The sequence below is a fragment of the Octopus bimaculoides genome, chromosome 13, assembly GCF_046866305.1.
Source record: "Octopus bimaculoides isolate indiv1 chromosome 13, ASM4686630v1, whole genome shotgun sequence".
Taxonomy (NCBI): domain Eukaryota; kingdom Metazoa; phylum Mollusca; class Cephalopoda; order Octopoda; family Octopodidae; genus Octopus; species Octopus bimaculoides.
The window spans coordinates 28,286,164-28,302,091 of record NC_142940.1 but is presented as its reverse complement, the minus strand read 5'-3'; the positions used below and the strand labels follow the sequence as shown (position 1 = coordinate 28,302,091).

General features: G+C 38.9%; 1 protein-coding gene and 1 pseudogene across 8 annotated transcripts in view; one reads left to right on the top strand and one right to left on the bottom strand.

The window, feature by feature from the left end:
• The window catches only part of LOC106869731 (uncharacterized), a 179,232-nt gene that overhangs the window by 2,352 nt on the left and 160,952 nt on the right, over nt 1-15,928 (bottom strand). The gene's annotated exons all lie outside the window — the stretch shown is intronic.
• LOC149132853 (uncharacterized) lies at nt 14,451-15,269 on the top strand (annotated as a pseudogene).

Sequence of the window (15,928 nt, the reverse complement as noted above, 5' to 3'; positions counted from 1 at the left end):
TAGACCTGATACCAACAGTGAATGGTGCACTTGGAAGTATCAGCACTTAACTACCAACATGGCTGAAAAAAATTGGTGCAAGTGTGAATGTAGAACAGCCACAGAAATCAGCACTGCTTGGAACTGCAAGAATTTTTCGCAAGGGGTTTTGAAGCATGACCAGTTAACAAGTGTAACCTTAGTCTGCTGGCTGTGGATAGCTGACACTATCCATCATACTCAGCAAAATAAGCTGTGTTTTCCTATAGTAGTACTAGTAATAATAATAATAATAATAATAATAATAATAATAATAATACTCCCTCAAACCCATTCGAACAGGAGTTCCACCACCCACACAGACCTTGTGGATAAATAATATCCAAAACAAAATTTAAAAAAAGAGAAAAGATCTATCGATTCTCAACGAAATTAGTAGACAATCAACACAACTAAGTAACAAGAAGAAAACAAAAATACTGACAAATACAACATTACAGAAAAAGATTTACCTGAGGCAAAAGAAAAGCTAAAGCTAGATATCCTTGCCAAAGCACAAAGGATCCGCCGGTATGAGAAACGCCAACGTTTCTTTGAACAAAACAAACAGTTCAAATCCAACCCCCAAAAATTCTACCAAGAACTGGGTAAAAATAAAATAGACATTACTGCAGCACCAACAGCAGAGGTAGTGGAAGAATTTTAGAAAGAAATATGGTCGGTGAAGCAACAACCCCAGAAAAGGTCCATTAAAACAACGAACTTAGCACCTGAGCAACTCTGGACCCCTATAACAACTGAAGAGGTCACCCAGGCACTGCAAAGACTAAGCAGCTGGAAGGCACCTGGGCACGACAACATCCCCAACTTCTGGTTAAAATACCCGACAGGAATGCACAAAAAGCTAGCTTTAAAATTTTAACAACATACTAGCAGAACCAGAGACAATACCTGAATGGCTCACGAAAGGGAAAACCATCTTAATTCCCAATTCCACGGAAACGGAGAAACCACAAAACTACAGACCTATAACCTGTCCTACAATCTACAAAGCCTTTACTGCAATAATATCGCAGAAATTGAGTAAGCACCTGGAAAATAACAACCTGTTTCCAGAAGAGCTGTAAAGATCAATTGATGATCAATAAAGCCATAACTGAAGACAGCCGCAGAAAGAAGAAAAGCCTCAGTATGGCCTGGACCGACTACAGAAAGGCTTTCGACAGTGTTCCCCACGCGTGGATCCTCGAAACACTAGCCATAAACAAGGTGGCACCAATTATTATAAAATATATAAGGCACTCTATGAATAAATGGCAGACAGTGCTACAGCTCCAAACAAAAGAGAGACTCATGAAAACGAAAGCCATCTCCATTAGAAGAGGAATATTCCAGGGAGACACGCTCTCTCCACTCCTGTTCTGCCTGGCACTCACATCTTTAACTGAATTGCTAAATAGAACTGGATGCGGATACAAATGTTACGGCAAAACAGTCAGCCATCTTTTATATATGGATGACCTAAAATTATACGCTAGAAATGATAAAGAGCTGGAAACACTGCTACAGACATTACATTGATTTACCAAGGAAATAGATATGAAATTCGGATTAGAAAAATGTGCCAAAGCAACCCTGAAAAGAGGAAAACTAGTTAAGAGTAGCAACATCACACTAGATAAAGTCAATGAAATAAGAGAACTAGACGAAAGCCAGCCATACAAATATTTAGGAATCAATGAACTAGATAGGATACAACACACACAAATGAAAGAAAAAATAAAGAAAAAGTACTATAGACGAGTCAGATCAATACTAAAAACAGAGCTCAATGATAATAGGTATTAAAACTTAAGCTGTCCCAGTTATGAGTTACAGCTACGATATCCTTAACTGGACACTAAACGAACTATCTAAAATAGACAGAAAAACAAGAAAAATAATGACAGGATCTAGGATGCACCACCCAAAATCTGACATAGAAAGGCTGTATATACAATGTACAGAATTTGGTAGGGGTCTTATACAGCTGGAAAACTATTATAACATAACCACCATAGGACTACAAAAATACCTACTCCAGAAGCAAGAAAAACTAATACAAATAGCCACAAAACACGAGCAAAACACAAAACTGTTTTCAGTATTTAAGGAAGCTGACAAATACAAACAAGAAATCGTACTACCTAATAAATATGAAGAAGAAGAAGAAGAAGAAGAAGAAGAAGAAGAAGAAGAAGAAGAAGAAGAAGAAGAAGAAGAAGAAGAAGAAGAAGAAGAAGAAGAAGAAGAAGAAAAGATATAAAACAAATGAAATTCAAACTAAAACACTACATGGTAAATACTGGGCTAAACTAAATGCAAAAGAAATAGACAGAGAAAAATCCCAGCAATGGTTGAGAAGCTCAGGACTCAAAGCAGAGACAGAAGGATTTTTAATTGCTCCACAAGACCAAAGCCTCCCCACCAGAAATTACCAAAAACATATAATGAAAAGAAACATAACAAGTAACTGCAGAATATGTGGTGATGGACAAGAAACAATAAATCATATTATCTCTGGCTGCCCAGTCCTGGCTAAGAAGGAATATATTCACAGACACGACAGAGCTGGGACCTATATACACTGGAAGCTATGCCAACACTATGGAATAACAACAGAAAAAGATGGTATAAACACACGCCAGAAAAGGTCACAGAAAGTGAGAAAGCAACCATACTCTGGGATATGCCAATACACACAGAGAGAAAAATGAAGGCCAATAGACCAGATATAGCTGTCAAAGATCATGAAGTAAAAAAATGCTTTCTAATTGATGTATCAATACCAGCAGATGACAACGTTTCCCTAAAAGAAATGGAAAAACTTTCAAAATACAAAGACCTGGAAATAGAGGTAACTCGAATGTGGAATCTAAAAACAGAAACAATTCCTATCATAGTAGGTGCCTTAGTTATAATAAAAAAATATTCAGACAAATACATAACAAAAACACCAGGATTTACAAATATATATAACATACAGAAAATTGCACTACTGGGCACTGCACACATCCTACGCAAAACACTTTCAATACAGTAACTATAAGAGCATCACAGCAAACCACAGCACATACCCAAGGCACACAGACCTGTGCTCGGTAGTGAAATGAAAGCACGTTATAAAAATAAAACTACTGAATAATAATAATAATAATAATAATAATAATAATAATAATAATAATAATAATAATAATAATTTTTATTATTATTATTATTTATTCTTTTATTAGCCACAAGAACTCACATACAAAACATTAAATGACATAAAACAACAAAAGACAAAACAGGACGGATACAATAGGTTTTACAGCATGTAAACAATATAAATAACAATTAAAATTGAACAATTTAAACCTCCCAATAGGGTCGGCGCTTTAAGGCCCTCGTGGAAAAACCCACAAAAGAGCCCTTCTTTAATTCTATTTTTATAGGTGCACGCTTAGAATTGGGCCTTTGACACTGGCCATTCTTCCAACATTCACCCACCTTTCAACAAACTACAAGGCAACACTTCCCTCTCCACCTTCAACTTCCTCTTCAAGTGAAACTTGAAAAAGTTGATGAGGGCTTAGCCAAAGAGGAAAGTGCCTATCTTTAGTCCTTTCAAACGGGTCCACCATACTACCTCGTTCACTACAGCCACTAGACAATCAAAAATTGTCTGCCCCTCCCGACCAAAAGACTACGGCGGGGCAATTTCACAATGGATTCAGCTGATAGCCGGATCTGTCCAACACGCGACAGCTGGTATTCGACATAAACTCACAGGTTAGCAATACTCGGGCACAGGACTATGCCGTGCAGAACAGTTTCATCGTTCTGGGCGCACCTCAGGCAGGCCCAGCTGACGGCACTTCCGTGTCTGTAAAGTTTATCTCGAACACGCAGCGCTCGTCGGTAGCACTGCCAGGCAACGGATTTCTGGAAAGTTCTTCGAAATAGACCGGTTAGTTGATCCTCATCGACGCCCAGCACGTCGTCGCACTTTCTGCATGGCTGGCAAGCCAGGGATCTTTCTTAAATAATTTTCAGTTCTTTTTTTGATCATTCTCAATGCCCCTACAATTACTGGTATTCTAACCGTCTTGAGATACCACATCTTTTCGATTTCGATTAGCAGATCTGTAGCCCTCTATAGAACTCTAGAGGGAAACTACCACAGACCGCACTGCCCGCCTGGCGGAGGGCTGTGAGCACTTGACAGTACTCGAGGTGCCAAGCGTCCCTTCTCGGTCTATGCATAATCCAGGATTGCAGCTCAGTCAAAGAGACGAGCTGTGGAAAAGTGTCTCTTACAAAAGGTGACCACACCTGTTCACCGTCAAGGAAACGCTGGAGATGCCGCAACCTCAACGCATGTATGCGTATCAGTAACCACGGTATGGCCAGCCCTCTATTCAGCCTGACCTGTGGACAACTGAACTGGCAAAATATTTTGAAACATCTAACGACTGGATGCTAAAGCTCGTTATACCAAGGACTGCCGTTACTACTCCTTTTGGTTCATTCGAATTCTTTTCAATGCCTTTGAATTTTTTCAACTACCAACTTTCAAAGGTTTATAGACGAGGTCATTCGCGGTCTGGACTTCGTCCATGCCTAGATTGATGAATTACTCATTGCCAGTTCTACGAAGGAAGAGCATGTTCACCACCTAACGCTCCTTTTTCAGCATCTACGCGATTATCGAGTTAAAATCAACCTGCGTCGCTAGAATTTTTAGGTCACATCATCGACCGTGATGAAATTCGTCGTCCTCCAGAGAAGGTACAGGCAATTCAGAAGCTTCCTCCTCCATCTGCGCTTAAGCAGCTTCGTCATTTCCTCGGTTTGGTCAATTTTTATTGCCGATTCATTCCAAATTGTGCAGAAAAATTGAGTCCACTCACAGCATTACTGAAGGATCGTAAGAAGAAGAACGAAGTTATCTCCCTTCTACCGTCCCTTGCTGCTGATTTTCAGACTGTCAAACAGGCCCTGGCTAACGTATCAATGTTAGTACGCCCCAAATCTGATGCAACCGCTAGAATTTTATTCCCACCAGCTCAAACCCGCGGAGACGCGCTATAGCACGTATGGAAGAGAATTACTCGTCATTTATCTTGCGGTGAAGCATTTTTGTCATTTCCTGGAAGGAAGGGAGTTTACGATATTCACAGACCATGAACGTTTGCTCTGTTTAATAAGTCGGACAAATATTCACCGAGAGAAATCCGATATCTTGATTATATATCGCAGTTTTCTAACGACATTCGGCATATCTCTGGTTCTCTTAATATTGTTGCTGATGCCTTATCTCGCTTGCATGTCTGTTCATTGTCGACTGCTTCTACTATAGATTTGATTGCCTTGGCAGCTGACCAACGTTGCATCTGAGGAATTCGCAATATGCCAGTTCAAGTATTTGCTGTTATCAGCTTTAGACAGAGAGATATTATGTGATACTTCTGTTTTCTCGTGTGTGAGTGTCTATGTGTATAAATTTGTGTGACAATGTACGTGTGTCTGTTATGTATAGTTGTGTGTCACCATATGTGTCTTTGTGCGTATGCGTGTGCGTGGAGAGTGTATGTGTGCATGTGTGTATTAAGTCATGTGTTTCTACCTCCTTTGTGTATGTGTGTGTGTGTTTGTCTGTCTTATTAACTATGTACCTATCTATCTACTTACCTATGTATTTATCTGTTTGCCTACATATCCATTTACCTACCCATATATACATACATATATATATATATATATATATATATATATATTCATACATACATACATACATACATACATGCACACATACATACATACATATATATATGTTATATATATATATATGTGTGTGTGTGTGTGTGAGTGTGTGTGTGTGAGTGTGTGTGTGTGTGTGTTAGTTCCCCTGGTGTAGCCTCTACAAACATCACTCCTTGATATTTGTCAGCCATGTACCATATGTTCATTCTGTTTGCTTTGTCACGAACCCTCTGTTTATTATTCCAGTCTTTATCTCTATCTAGGATGGCTACCACTGGCTTCACTACCTATGATGTTATCTAACTCCTTTCTAACTCTCCTCTATAAACGAATCCTATCTTTCTGGTCATGACAAGAGAATTGCATGTGGTGCATGAAATTCTGTACAGGCTTCCTTGTTTCATAAGGTTTGCATAGCGGGGGGACGTTATTCATTATCTTACGTCTGCTATCAATATGTTGATTTTAGTATAGTGCGAAAAAGCTGAGTTCTTGTGAACAACATATTTATAAGCTATGAATTTCATGTAATAGGAATTGGAGGAGCTGGACACTGTTGTTCACAGTCTCTAACCAAGGATCACTATCAAGGACAGGGAGACTACTGTTAGGGCACCTAGTGGAGTAATCTATAATTACCTTGATACTTTGGTGGAACAGCTATGTGCTGGATGCTCTCCTTTATGTTCCTTTCGGTTTCTACAATACAGTTACTTGGGTTTGTCCTAACTAGAATATAGATGTCATCTACATACAGTAAAGCAATACAGTTTTAGATTGTTCATCTGTTTAAGTTTTCTGTCCCACTAGGTCATGAAGAAGCTGGCTCCACCCACAGCCACACCGACACCGATGGTTGTATTCTGAACCAGCATGTATAGTTTTCTGTCAAACTTTACTATGTGGTTCTTCAAAGTTCTTATGCTAGCTCCTCATTCTTTTCACCTGATTGTTGTTCTCAGGGTCATGGATGGGTGTGTTCCAGCCGCTCCAGTGCTCTGTGGTACTTTTCTATACTGCTGGGGTGACGGTGAGTGGTCATCATCGATAAATATATACCAACTCTTTAGAATACCATTAGACTAGAACTATAGTCTAGTTCATTAAAGTAACTGAATGGTTCAATAAAAACCAAATTCCTTCAAATAGATATCTCAAATTATTACGCTTCAATTAACCCTATTCCACTTAATAAGGCAATAATTTATGTAATAAGTAACTCAGCTCTAAATAGAAATGAGATAAATGTCATCTTGATAGCCAGCTAGAAAGTCAATCATTAAATTTGATGATAAATATTGGATTAGGAAAGGTCAGCATAACTATGGGCTCAATAAATTCAGCACAGGTGACAGATTTAGTCGGAATCTATATACTAGCATGCATTAATAGGGAATTCCCTCAAGTCGGAGGAAGTCTACATAGAGACAAAGTGCTTTTGACACTGGCAAACCCTTCAAATAGAGATAGAGAAAAATAGAGAAAAAATTCTTCAAATTCTTCAAAAACTAAGGACTTAGCATATCCGTTGAAGAGGAGCATAATTCAGTAAACTTCCTAGATATAACACTAGATCTGAGATCGAATACTTACCGACCATACCACAAACCCAATGAAAACCTAGTAATCACCTGGTTAGCATAACACACAAGCTAGTAGAAAATATTTCAACCTGTATCTCTAATCTCTCTGCTAATGAAGAAATTTTAAAACTAAATACAGATTATTACAATTCAGCTCAAGAAAAAGCAAGGAATGGAAAAAAATTAAAATTTTGTAAAACCAATAACAGTGAAGATGAACATAAAACAGCCCAAAGTAATGCAGGAACCAACGATAATAAAAGAATAATTAATTCTGAAAACAAAATTAAAAACCATAGAAATAAAAAACTAAAGAGGATAAGAAAACTAGAAATAAGGATACGATACATGACTGTAATAAATATATAAATATATATAAAAGATATCGCCATAATAACGAGAGATTGATGTCTTAACGCAAGCATTATAATCTAACGAATAATAATAAAATACAACCTTCTAATAATATCAAGAACTATAATGACTTTAACACCCGATCTAAATCAACTACTAAAAAATACTATAATAGTAAAAAACACAAAACCTCTAACACAATAGGAAACAGAGTTAAAACGTTTTAACTGGCCATTAGCACTAATTACAATCCGAACTATTAGTTAAAGAATTATTCTAAAGATATGGATTATAATCCCTTTTGCTAAGCAAGTTAAATAAAAGATACCTAGAATGTTCTACGAAGCACTAAATAAATTTTTTCCGGAAATGAATAAATACCATTATTAATTTAATAAACGAAAAATCAAAATTACATCCTCTAACTCGAAAAATTTAGCTCAAATTATAGCCGCTCAAAACACCAAACAAATTGCGAAAGCACAGGTTAAAAACATTAATAAGGTAAATAAAAGTGAAAACCGAATTCAAGATAATAATAATAATAATAATAATAATAATAATAATAATAATAATAATAATAATAATAATAATAATAATACAAATTTTAAAAACGATTATAAGATGATTAATACAAATTTTATTGAAACCACCACTAGGATAATGCTCAATTAACTAATTCCATAGATCCTGTATGTAAAAGACAGACACACATGGTGACTAGAAAGAATAACGACTATTATGTAGACAATAATGATAAAGATAATCAGCAAAAATATAAAACAAACATAAACATTATGAAGTCTAATAATAAAAACGTAGATTGCTTAATACATAGAACACGGTATTGCGCTAGGAAAACGCAATGCAAATTTGAAAATAACTGTAATGTAAAAAAATTCTGTCTTATAGATGTGTAGTCACAACAGATAAAAATTAATATTACTATATATGGACTAGGACATGCTTTATAAAGCAAAGAATAGCAAATCATGAAAGTTCGTTTAAAAATTATTCTAGAAAATTTTCAACGAGTCTTAGTAAGCTTATATGGTCGCTCAAGGATGAAAATATTAAATATTGATTAAAATGGGAAATTATTAGTACTATGAAACGTTATAAAGTTTGAGACGAAAGATGCAATTAATACCAAACATTTACTTCGAAAAATAAATTAGTTAACACTAGACAAGAAAGAAGTTTTAATTGCTTACACAAACGACGTATTCTTTTTAAAAAATTTAAATAATAGAATGTATTAATTTATATAATTTCAATAAACTACAATAAAAAGACGCATATAAAGAATATAAGAACAGAATTCAATTTATAAGATTACATACAATATAACTTAGAAACACTTTAAAACAATAATAATAAATTAGAAAAATTAAAAATTACAACTGACTCCTTTTTTATTAACCACGTTGTGCCTACTGCCTAGTAATGATCCACTACTACTATTAATAACCTTCACAAAAATTCAAATAGTATAACCAACTCTGAAATCCACTAAAAATACCATGTGACTATAAAGAATGTAGAATCATTCTAAAGAAAAGTATTCTATAAATAACCACTCCCCAACAGACCAAGAAGATTCACCAATTACAACAAACACTGATGCCGGTGCTGCTGAATCAGTTGTGAAAAACAGCTCATCGATGAACGTCATGGTTTACTAGGACTGCTACCAAGCCTAGTTTAAACTAATAACGGAGGAAAATACCTTTTCGAACAATGTCATATTTATACACGCTGAAGAGATAGGACTAATAATGCATAAATCATTGCATATAAATATGCAATTAATGCGATCGAAACACGTATCGGACAATTATTGTGAATAAACCAACTGTAAATAAACATAAAGTTTGACTGTTCAAATTTTTCATTCTCCTTGTCAATATTGAACTTTACAATCTAAGTAGCCAGGGAACAAACTGTAGCATAGAATGGAAGTTAAAGGAAACTTACCATAAAACGCACCATTTGAAGGAATTCAGTATCTGCCTGAATATTATATTCCTCCTCTTACTATATATATATTCGCCATGATAGATCGCTAGCCACTAAACCTTTTCTATTTTCTCTCCCTGTTTATTTCTGTCTTCCTTTCTGTCGAAGAGCGTAGGCTCGAAATGTGAAAGACTTTCTCACTTCCCGAGCGTTAAACTAATATATCTGTTCGTTGTTTACACACCCATCTTCGTCTTTTGTTTTTCGTTTTGTAAATTCTCACTATGTATAACAATGATGGATCCTCTTGTCGTGAAATAAAATGTATTTTGTTCAAGAACACAACACAAACCCTGAAACTTGCAATAAAAGTCACCAGGAACTAAAACAAGTACTACTTAAAAAACAATAACCATTAATGCTAATAGACAACGGAATATCGAAGAACTAAGAAAAACGTAAACCTCTCCAGACATCCAATAATCCATCCAATAATCTACAATACACAACCCAAGAGATTTACAATATTATCCACCAGAACATCCCACTACAAACAAAAGGACCCAAGAATGAAACAAGCATCCGAAATACACAAAATAATCACAAGTAAAAGACAATCAGTCTCTCAAATGATTCCTCACAAGTGCTAAATCACTTTCCACAATTCCTACACCAACAGTTAAAAAATGTGGCTGCCCCAATTGCGGAACCTGCATCAACCTTTTTGAAGACACAACATGCAAATTCAAATCGGGACAGACTTTTATTGTAAAAAATCACTTTACATGTTCTTCAAGGAATTTAATATACGGTATCAAATGTCAAAGATGTAATGAAGATCACATAGATCAAACAAAGCTTACTCTAAGAAATAGATAGGAGACAACAGATACGAGACCTCAACAGATACCGCCAACAGATACGAGACCTCAGTACTAGACACATCCCACTGAGTGGTCACATAGACATATGTGCAAAACATAAGTCTCCCAAATTATAGGTCTTCCTACTCTACCTATGTTCAGCGAATACCACAGATGAAACACGGGTAAACAAAGAAAATACTTTCGTACAAAAGTACAAACCAAAACTTAACAAACTTTAACAGAGTATATATACAAATAACTATTCACACACAAAATTCATTCTGTCACTTATCATGGAGAAGTTACACAGCTAATAACCTAAATTGTAACCATTGGACTACATACAAACGACTCCTGTCCACTCTCCTACCAGACAGATTAAATTTCGTCTGTCTTGATTGTAACTATACATGTTCACTGAACCGTGTCGGCCTTCTATTTAGGCGCAAAGTATACTGTCACGTGACACTAACACACGGACTTAGTGGGAAACGTACAAAAGGTTATAAACTTAATCATGTGTTCTCTACAAACACTTGACATAGAGAACATCTATTTGAACTTGACATAGAAAGCATCTTTCTATTTGAACTTATTGAAAATCAGTGTAAACTGTGAAACCGGTTAAAGCTTAAAATATTTTAATAAAAAATATTCTTACTATATATATATATATATATATATATATATATATATATATATATTTCGTATGTGTATTTCGTGTGCAAGATTCTTGATGTGAATACGTGTGTTGAAAGAAATACAATTAAACCTTGGGAGAGGCATTATGCCGGTAATAAACGCACGCACTGGTTCAGTCCTTTATTAATTTATATAGTTTTTTTGTTAAATTATTTCATTGCACTCTTGCAATCTCTTCAGTAACTTGTCTCTCCACTTCCAATTATTTTGAATGTATGATCTGGCGTTGTTTTGGCGTTGTTTCGAAACTGTTTGGTATGAGCATGTGAGTGTGTGCAAGCTCGTATGTGTGCACGCTCATATGTGTGCACGCACTTATGTGTTCGTGCTTATATGTAAGTATGTGTGTCCATATGTGTGTCTGTAACAATTTCGTTTATATCAGATCAGATAGAGACTTTTTAATTAATTTATTTACGTTCATATTCCGCATCATATGTGTGAATGGTGCCAATATATCCAACAATCCTTTTGCTGCTTCTTCGAATTCTTCGGAACTGCTGGAACTACGTGCACTCCTGACTCAACAGGCAGCTCAGATTCAAACACTCTTGGCGCAATTACAAGGGCTGACATGTCGCAGCCGCTCACCGCACAAGAGCAACCAACCCCGACGCTTTCATAGAAGACGTTCGAGGAGCCCTAGCGTCACTCGGCGATTTCCTCGGTTTTGCTTTTTCCACAGGAAATACGGCAAAAACGCGCTTTCCTGCAGGCCATCCTGTACCTTCCACAGTCATACTCCCACTGGCCCGGAAAACGACCAAGCCAAGTTTCAGGGGCGACGGTCGCTCCTGGCGCAGGTAAACAGAGTCGCCTTTTCTTCGTAATGGATCGTACTACAGGTACCCATTTTCTCGTGGACACTGGGGCTGAAGTTAGCATCATCCCCGTCTCATTAACCTCGGGACACAGAAAACAAACGCCAACCTTTCTTCCGGCTGTTAATCAATCACCCATCCAGAATTTTGGCGAGCAATCCCTCACGTTAAATTTAGGCATTCGTCGCGATTTCCAGTGGATTTTCGTCGAGGCAAACTTACCCACTCCTATCATAGGCGCTGATTTTTTACATCACTTCGGCCTACTGGTCGACGTCAAGAAACGTAGACTTGTCGATACAACGACTGACCTCACTTTACGCGGTATAACCGCACGTATGTCTACAGTAGGTCCAGTCATGTTACGTACAGAGTCCAGCCGATACGAAGCGCTCCTCCGTAAATATCCGGACATCACCCGACCACAGTTCAAACACATGGACGTCAAGCACGGGATTACGCACCATATCGAAACCACCGGCCCACCTGTTGCCTCGCGACCGCGAAGACTGCCTCCAGACCGCCTGCGGGTTGCTAAACAAAAATTTCAGCATATGTAAGATCTGGGGATCGTTCAACCATCCAGCAGCAGTTGGTCCAGTCCGCTACATTTGGTACCTAAGAAAGAGACGAACGGCTGGCGTCCATGCGGAGACTTCAGAGCCCTCAACAAAGCTACAGTGGCTATCCCATCCCATACATGCAGGATTTTTCTGGTTCGCTGAACGGAGTACAGACTTTTTCTAAAATTGACCTAGTGCGGGCCTACAACCAGATACCCGTCGAACCCGCCGATGTTCCAAAAACAGGAATTTGCCACTCCCTTCGGGCTATTCGAGTTTTTGCGGATGCCCTTCGGTCTCCGTAATGCAGCGCAGAGATTCCAGCGCTTTATGAATACCGTAACTAGGAGCTTACCTTTCGTGTATATGTACATCAACGATATATTGGTAGCAAGCAAATCCGAAGCCGAACATGAAAAGCATTTAGATCAACTATTCCAGCGGTTGGCTGACTACCGCATCGTAATCAAGACCAGTAAATGTATTTTTGGTGTCTCGTCTCTGCCTTTCCTCAGCCATATCGTTGACAGGAACGGAATCCGGGCCCTACTCAAACAGGTGGAGGCGATAGTCGATTTCCCTATTCCTACGTCCCTCCGGAAACTCCGCGAATATTTGGGACTAATTAACTTCTACCGGCGTTTCCTACCACACTGCGCCGAGGTGGCTCAACCACTTACAGACGTCCTGCGCAACAAAAGAAAGAAGAGACAGGCTATAACGTTAGGCGACGAAGAGCTGGCCTCTTTTAATAAACTAAAGGATATGCTAGCTAAGGCCATGATGCTAGTCTACCCCAAACCTAGCGCTCCATTCAGTTTGCTAGTTGACACGTCCATGTCCAGAATCGGTGGTGTCCTTCAGCAGTTTGTTGATAGCGTTTGGCAACCATTATCATTTCTCTCCAGGCAACTTCAACCTGCGGAGATGAAATATAATACTTTTAGACGTGAGCTACTGGCTGCGTATCTGTCCGTAAAACACTTCCGCCATATGTTAGAAGGATCCGTTTTCAACATCTACACGGACCATAAGCCTCTGGTATATGCATTCAGGAAGAAACCTGACTGCCATTCTCCCAGAGAAGTCCGTCACCTCGACTTCATCGGCCAATATTCCAAAGATATTCGGCATATCAAAGGCTCCGACAACACAGCAGCAGACGCGCTTTCACGCGTCCATCTTAACGCTCTGCACGCTCCAGAGACTACCGATTTCCAGCTGATCGCGGCAGATCAGGAAAACGACGAAGAGCTTAGTAGGTTACGGAATTCGTCGTCCCTCAAGTTCCAGCTGTTCCCACTGGCCACGAACGTCCTTACGTCCCCGAACAACACCGACGACGTGTTTTCACTGCTCTTCACTGTCTACCACACCCCGGCATTCGTTCCACACAGAAGATGATAAGAACTCGTTTTGTGTGGACGAACATTAACAAGGACATCCCCGCTTGGGTTGAGAGTTGCGCTGCCTGCCAAAAAGCGAAAATACAGTGACATGTAAAATCGTCTCTCGGCACTTTCACAACACTGGACGCACGTTTTCAACACATCCACATAGATGTAGTCGGACCTCTACCACCGTCTCACAACTATACGCATCCGTTGACCTGCATCGACCGCTTTTCTCGATGGCCCGAGGCTTTCCCTCTGTCCGGATACTTCAGCGGAAACCGTCGCTAAAGCGCTGATATCACACTGGGTATCGCGTTTTGGTGTCCCCGCGACCATCACGACAGACAGAGGACGGCAATTCGATTCGCGCCTTTTCAGTGAACTCACGTGCCTTATCGGTTCCAAACACTGCCGCACAACAGCGTATCATCCAGCGGCAAATGGCATGATAGAGAGAATCCACAGGCAACTGAAATCAGCCGTACGTGCATGTCCAGATATAACCAACTGGATGGAATTCCTTCCTCTTATCCGTATATCCTTCCTCGGAATCCGTATATCTGTTAAGGACGACATCGGTCACTCTCCGGCTGAGTTAGTTTACGGCACCATTCTGGCCCTGCCTGGGCAAATGATTGCTCCAGTTCCTCGAAGGGATATTCCTGACCCCACATTTTATGTACATCGTCTCCGTGCACATATGTCCCATCTCTCACCTAACGCACCCCGTTGGCAGAAAACCGACACTTATGTTCCCTCAGACATTAACCAATGGACGCACGTTTTTATCCGGAACGATGGAATACCATCACAAATCCGTCCACCGTATTCTGGATCCTACAGAGTACTACAGAGAAGGGAAAAATACTTCGTCGTCGGCATAAATGGCAAGCCAAATACTATTAGTATCGATCGACTTAAGAAAGCTATCGTCGAACCCAAATTCTCCGCATCATCGTCCACTCCGCACCAAACCGACACAGTCTCGTCAACACCTCCCACCAGTACTTCAACGTCTTCACAGCACCCTCGAACAAGAAGCGGGCGAAGAGTCCGCTGGTCGGCGAAATACATACAAGTTTTCTATTTCAAAAAGATTCCAGGTGAGTGATTTACAAGCACCAATGCTTTAATTTCCACACGAACAGCTTCAAAATTTATTTATACTTTTCTTTCTACTGAACTTCACAAGGGCCATACCTGTAACACTTATATCGCATTAAATCAATTTTCTGTTTCTGTTTCTGTTTGGTCACGTAATTAACAGAGAAAATTATCTGTCTCGCGCATCACTGCAGCATGCTTACAATGACGTCCTTGCTAACTCAGCAATTAACCATGACAACAGCACCAGACGCATTTCACTTTGTAAAAACATTCCAGGGCATTTACCATGCATTTCTTCGTCTCCTTTGTTCGTTCGCTTCCCCTCCCGGAACCTCACTGGCGAGGAGAGTAATGTAGTGGATCTTGCATGCATGTCTATCCTTCTAGATAGTTATAAAAATAAGAAACCCCAAGCAAAATCGAAGTAGTCACTTGGCGACAACAGAGCGAGGCGGCTCATGAACGACTCAATTAGTTAGGGAACGGACTTCTATAATCATGACCACAATGAATGCAGCTACTAAGACAATGGTCAGCAAGAGAAACTAAATTTACTGTCAGCAGCTGTGAAACAACATCCCACACCCTACAACTCACACTAGCTCTAATTCTGTCCTCTTACAACATCACACTATCGCTGAGAAAATGAGCAAGAACGTAAATAGTTTTCCCTCTCTACTTCTTTCTTCCCATTCCCACCTTTCTCTCTTTTCTTCCTTTCTGTCTTTCTTTCTTTCTCTCTTTCTTTCTTCCTTTCCTTCCTCACGATAGCCACACTTTCTCTCTTTCTATTTAGTAACGTTATTATCGATATGT